Below are 7,596 nucleotides of genomic sequence, written 5' to 3' on the forward strand. Positions count from 1 at the left end.
AATTCTGAAAATAAAAGAAAAATGAAAATGTGTTTATCAGTTGGATTCCTCTGTACTCTATACTTCCTGACTTTTTTTCTCAGAATTGTGAGATATAAACTCGCAGTTGCGAGTTATAAAGTATTGCGTGATATAAACTTGCAATTGTGAGAAAAAAAGTCATTTATATCCTGCAGTTCTGACTTTATAGTTCACAGTTGCGAGTTTATCTCTCATAATTCTGAGAAAAAAAAGTTGCGAGATGTAAATTCGCAAATACGAGACAAAATTCGGAATTGTGATATAAAAGCTTGAAATTAACATTTTTTTTTTTTATTTAGTGGCGGAAATGGGCTTCCACACTATCAAGCTCCAAATCAACCACTATATTTCAATTCTTCTGAAGTCATTCGCTAGCTTTAAGAAATGGACTGAAATTTATAATGTAGTCCACTGGAAAACGACTGTTAGAGAACAAATCATTGACATCAAACCTGATGCAACATGTCTCAAGGGGCCAGATTTGAATGTATGCAATGATAAATGAGATTTATTGAATAAAGACCACCAAATGTTTAATTGCATCCAGCAAAAAAAAAAAAAAAAAAAAACTTTTCTGAGCAGTGTGTGTAAAAGTATGCGTGCTTGATACCTCCACATAATGGCTCATATATGAGTTGTTGTGTAAGGTTGAGCTCATTCATTGCCCCCTGAAGCCTTTCAGATGTATCCTAGTGGAACTTGCTCTAAATTAGACCGAGTGTACTTTCTTCTGCAGCCCGACTCTCACTAGAGCATCACGATTCTTGCTTACTTCCTCATCTTAGACATTCTTCTTCACTCTCTTTTTAATTACATTCATTGTCCATGCTCCAATTGATTGGTGGTGGGTTTTTTTAAAGGATCACTCCACTTTTTTTGGAAATAGGCTCATTTTACAACTCCCCTAGACAGTTGAGTTTGACCGTTTTTGAATCCATTCAGCCGATCTCTGGGTCTGGTGGTAGCACTTTTATCTTAGATTATCATAGATCATTGAATCGGATTAGGCTATTAGCATTTGGTCATCAAAAATTAACAAAGAGTTTCGATAATTTTCCTATTTAAAGCTGGACTCTTCTATAGTTACATTGTGTACGAAGACCAACGGAAAATTAAAAGTTGCGATTTCTAGGCCGATATGGCTAGGAACTATACTCTCATTCCGGTGTAATAATCAAGGAACTTTGCTGCCGTACCATGGGTGCAGCAGGTGCAATGATGTTACGCAGCGCCTGAAAGTAGTCCCCAGCTAGGTACTAGTTATGATATAGCTGGGGACTACTTTTAGGCGCTGCGTAATATCATTGCCTTAGTACACGATGTAACTACATAAGAGTCAAGTTTTAAATAGGAAAATTATCGAAACTCTTTGGTAATTTTTGAGCGAAATGCTAATGGTCTAAACTGATTCAATGATCTATGCTAAACTAAGCTAAAAGTGCTACCGCCAGACCTTGGGGAGTTGGAAAATGAGCCCATTTCCAAAAAAAGTGGAGTGTTCCTTTAAGGCAAAGTCATATAGGGTTAGGAAAAAAAACATGAACAATAAGTATTAAAGTACTCACCCTGCAGTACTCTCAACATGAATGATGATTAAAATCATGTGGTATATTAAAAACGAGGTATCCCGTTACATTTCTAAGCCATTAGAATTATAATTTTCACCTGCCACATGATAAAATGGAAAAATAACAACAACGCTCTAGTAAACACTTCGAACACCCTAGCAGTGACATAGCAAACACCTACCAAGAACATCTTGTTTCAGTTAAACCTTTCCTTCTTAGAATGCCTTTATTATCACAGCTCTCTCGATTTCGTTCTTAAGCTGATCCATCGTTCCTCCATCTCATCTTCCTCGCTCTCTTATGCTTTGATTGAAGTGTGCTTTGAAACACAATCAAATCGAGCTGACAGATGACAGGACAGCTGAGAGTTTCTCTCTCTGGGCCAAACTAATTACGCTGTCTGTCATTAATGAGAGCAGCACCACGTCACTCTTTGATTACACACACTCTGACACACACTATATGAACAACTTCTTCCTGCAGATCTGTTTGATCAAAGAAAACAAACACAAGAAGAAGAGACAGAGTGAGAGAGAGAGAGAGGGAGGCTTAACAATAGCTTTATTAAACCATTTTTCTTTCTACCTTAATATCACACAATACTTTTCACATAAACACCAATAAATCATATCTGCTTAAAAACATTTCTATAAATTCAAAATCAACAATTCATTTTCTTGTTCAACTCAACTCCTCCCACTGACCAAATTTCAGAAAACATTGCAATATAATTTACCAATTTATAATATGTATACTCTATATCTTAATTCCAGCAGTTATCATACCTTTTATTACCATCTCAGCATTTATTGGACCCATACCCAACATTTTATTTTTCCTAGTTTTCCAAATAGACATCTTAGCTGACCCCAACACAACATTTTTTCCTCCTATCCTGAAAATTGTATTTTGGACCACTTATAAACTCCTGATAACAAAATATTTATCAAAACTTTGTAAAACATTGTGTTAAAAAATTAAAAACTCCCTTCAACCTAAAACAATCAATAAATAAATGATTCACCGTTTCTTCAATCCCACAAAATACACAATCTTTCCCCACGTGTCTGTTCGTAGCTATAGCCCCATACATCAGTCTCCCCTGCAAGTCTGCCGTACGCTTCTCAATCGGCAGTTAATACAAAGATCTCCAGCATGCCTTAAAGTTTGTCCCAAACACCTCTGACCATCTCCAAGTCTTTACTCCTCTTAGCACAGCCTGATGAGTCACCTTTACAGATGTTATATACAGATCTTTCTTCTTAATGTCCTGAAAAACACCCAACTCAGGGTAGGCAAATGATAAAACTAAATATCCAGCATCCTCATTCTCTTCTTGTACAATAGCAGACACTTTAATGGGTGGAAATTTATAATCACCATGCCAATCCTGTGACCGTGCCTCTCTACAAGCACCTGGTAGAACTGCCCACCCCTCTTCCATTATTCTTCTCAGAAGTCGCAGAGATGAAACCCAGTAACACTCTGCATCGTCTCAGCTGTTCTCCAACCATCACCACGTCTTAGATCCCCCAGCTTGGTATATCTAGCCTTGATAAAACAGCTTTCCACCGACTTAGAAGATAAAATCTTTGTTCTTATTAATGGGTTATGGAACAACGGTTCCCCCATTACCCACACCTCTTGATGTAAGATTTCTCTGTGTATAACAAATGTCTTTTTCCAAGCTATTATCATTGACTTATAAAAAACTGTTAAATCCTTTAAATCCAGTTCATCAAGTTGCAACAAAAAAAAACGGTTTATCATAAAATAAACCAGATGTTTCCCGCAGAAGAGCACAAGCATCATTAATCCATCCAACATTCTCTTCGTACAACAGTCTCTTTGCTGCTTGTAGTCGAAATGCATTTATGCGGCTTCGCACGTCTATCAGGCTTTGCCCTCCTTCATTCACTGGCAGATAAAGTGCAGGCCCAGGAATCCATTTTTGACCAGACCAGAAGAAATCCACTAATTTCCTCTGAATGTTCTTAATCAAGTCATCCAGTGGCTCAAGTACATTCAGTCTATGCCATAACAGAGGCAGTCAGATTATTTGCAACCAAGACTCTGCCTCTATAAGATAACTCGGGTAATAGCCAATTCCACTTAGACAACTTGGCAACAACCTTTTCCAGCATACCCTCCCAGTTTGTTTCTTTATACTGATCATTACCTAAAAACACCCCCAACACTTTAATACCTTCCCTTCCCCATTTTAATCCTTCAGGAAGTTTAGGTGGCCCAGTATCCAACCAAGAACCCACCACAAACCCTTCACATTTTGTCCAGTTTACCTTGGCTGAAGAAGGTTGTTCATAAAGCTTTAAGTTTTTACAGAGTATTTGAATATCATTTTGACCAGTAACAAAAACTTTTACATCATCAGCATATGCCAATACAGAATACCTTGAATTATCACCAGGGATCATTAAACCTTTTATCTCAGTTCTTAGCTTACACATTAAGGGTTCTATAGCTAAACTATAAAGTTGTCCTGATAGAGGACACCCCTGCCGGATTCCTCTTTCAACAGGAATTGGGCAGCTCAAGCCACCTCCCTCCCATCTTTAGCATAACTGAAGCCCCTTCATACAGTAATTTTATCCAAGAAATTATACTCTCCCCAAATCCAAAGGCTTTTAAAACATTAAAAAGATATTCATGACCCACATGGTCAAAGGCTTTTGTCTTGGTCAATAGATAAAAAACCCACATCAAGATTATTTCTAAAAGACATTTCAATTACATCCCACACAAGAAACTGCATTCCAGAGCGTACAATAATGGACAATTTGTAAGTTTCCACCACAATATGCAAAAAAACTTTTAATTCTATTAGCCAAACATTTAGACAATATTTTATAGTCTAAACACATTAAAGACACTGGGCGCCAATACTTCAACAACCCTAGGTCACCGCTTTTTGGCAAGAGTGATAACACAGCTCTCTGACAGCTGATTGGTAAACAACCTCTTAAAACATTCACAAAAAACATTATACAAGTCTTCACCTAAAACACCCCAAAAAACTTTATAAAATTTCGCTGGTAAACCATCAACTCCTGGTGACTTTCCTGTAGAAAGTTGTTGCACAGCCTTTTAATGTTCATCAAAAGAAATCATTACGTTCAATTACTTTTTGTCCTCGGGTCTTAATTTAGGAAGATCCCTTAAGATCTGATCCATACATCCAACATCACAGTCCATATTACCAAACAGTTGTTTGTAAAATTCTATAGCCATCCTTCTCATCTCATTTGGGTCTGAAGTAATTGTTCCATTTTTTCTTCTCAGATGAAGCATACATTTCTTTTGTGCTTCCTTATGTCCTTAAGTCCAAAAAAAAAAAAATAAGCAGTTGGAGCATTCGGAAATATATTAGTATTAATAACTCTTTCTTATGTATAACTTATCCAATCTAGGTCCTGTCACAACAGAATCTAATATCTTTACCCAAGTATATTGCTTCACCAAATTATTTCTACTTCTCCACACGTATTCCAAATTCAAATAATTTATAATATCAAGAAGTAGCTTACTAGATTTCGAGTGAGGTTCTTCCCCATTCCTATCCATTAAAAAATGTGTTATGCAATTCCAATCACCTCCTATTACAACACATATATTTCCATCATCAAATTCTTTTATTGCATCTTTTAATTTTTGAAATGTTATTTCACGATTCAATCCTATGTTTGGAGCATACACATTAACAAAAAGGAATTTAACACTTGTAATTTCGGCTAGAACTAATAAAACTCTACCTCTTTCTATCTCTTTTGTCATCACCGATCTTTAAATCTAAAGAATTTGAGAAAAGAATTGCAACACCCATACTAAAATTTGTTCCATGACTTAATCTACACTCTCCTTGCCACCATCTATACCACTCTATTTCATTATTACTATCAGAATGGGTTTCTTGTAAAAAAAAAAAAAATACTTTTACATCATTTAAATTAATAAATTCAGAAAGCATTGCTCTTTTAACCCTGTCTCTTCCCCCATTGATGTTTAAGGATCCTACTCTTACAACCTCCATAACAAAGGACAAAAAGGAAAAAACAGATAGAAAGAATAGAAGAAAAAAAATCAACCATAGTGGTTTACACATCATTAGACAAATTTAGTGAAATTTCCTTTTCTTGGGATTTTTCCCCCTTCTTATTTTCGTGACAAACGTTTTCAATCGATATCGCTTCCTCTTGTTCAATTTATCCTCTCCTACTCTTTTCATCCAGTACAGAACTTTTTCATATCAGCAAAGTAATTATTCACCTCTACTATTTTCCCAAATGTCTCATCCAAGAATTCATCTATCTCTTCCAGGGAATAAAACTGCTCACAACACATCTGAGATAAATTAGACACATCTGATACATCTGACAAAGCATACTCCTCACTTTCTTCCTCTCTTTCAGTATTAACCATTTCTTCTGTCTGTTTGCTCTCCAAATTCACTCTCCTTTCATCACTTGCTTTATCCATATCAACTTCTTCACCAGTTTCTAACCTTTCCACCTGCTTTACCTCCTTCACAGTTTCTTTCATCCCCATCTCCTTCTCTACCTGTCTCTCATAAATTAACCTTTTCTACCACCTTAGACGCTTCCATAGTAGGCCTAATCTCACTCTCAGTACCAACATTACCTGAAACTTCTTCATTAATCACACTTTGAACCTCCTTTTCCACTGTTTCTCCTACAGTTTCTTCCACGCTAACACTCTCATCATTACTTTGACCTGCCTCACTCCTCACCCCTTCTCTATGTGGACATAGCAATCTTACATGTCCTACTGAGCCGCACTCAAAACAGCGCATTTCCCCCATGCTCGCATACAACATGTACGATTTCCCCTCATACACGCAACGGAAAGACACATTTAATGTCGTCGCATCTAAAAACATAAACACCTGCCGTCTGAACGATAACACATGCTTCAAGGATTCATGTTTACAACCAAGCAGTACCATCTTAATTCCACTTGCAAACCTTCCAATCCTTGATAACTCGCACTGTATATCTTCATCCGGAATAAATGGCGGGACATTTGAAATTATTACCCTTACAGTTGGCGATACTAAAGGTTGAACAATAACAAAAGTTCCACTTACCACTATGCTACTTTCTACCAAACGATTCACCAGTTGCTCCTCCTTAAAAAAAAAACACCAAGGCTTTATTCATACTATTTGTATTTTATTTGTTCACAGTAAATTTCACTTCTACAATAAATATTAAATTGGAATCTCAATTCCACTCAAAAGAAAATGTAAAGACAATAGAAAAATCTACATAAATCCCCCTCACCGTGACACCTCTCCCACCTCCAACCGGAAATTAGGTAAGAGAGAGAGAGAGAGAGAGAGTGACAAAGACAGAGAGAGGGGTTGTGTACAAAGAAGTGCTCAGTAATCACTATGTCAGATTTTAGCACAGCTAAATTATTTCAAGGTAAACACAAGCAGCCCTTTCAGTAAAAAACAACAACAGCAACTAAACCTGAGCAACAAAAACAGACTAAACAGCAAGCTATTTAGGACAGTAACACCCCTGTTTATTAAATATTTCATCCTCCACTCACTTTGTTCATCAAATATTTAAGCTAATTTCATAAAACCTTTGAATACTTACAGATTACCAGTGTAATACACTCAAGTACTTCAAGTCTAGTGCTAGGCATAAGAAGAGTCCAAGACAGGCAGGAGATCAGGAAACAGGCAATCAGATATAAAACTAGATGTGACTAGACTAGAGCTAGGAACTGGGAACTAGATTAAACTTGGAAATGACTCCGTAACGTTGCTATCACTGACGTAGTGATATGCGCAAACAATACTCGGCAGTTTGAGAAGGATATGAGTGGGTGTAATATAGTGCGTGTGTGATTGGCTACAGCTGTGTGCAGCCAGTGCAATGAATGATGGGAAATGCAGTCCAAGGTAACGATAGCGTAAGAGTCAATATAATGGAAGGGCAACCTCTGGTGGCAATCGGAC

The sequence above is a fragment of the Barbus barbus genome (genome assembly GCF_936440315.1).
Source record: "Barbus barbus genome assembly, chromosome: 46".
Taxonomy (NCBI): domain Eukaryota; kingdom Metazoa; phylum Chordata; class Actinopteri; order Cypriniformes; family Cyprinidae; genus Barbus; species Barbus barbus.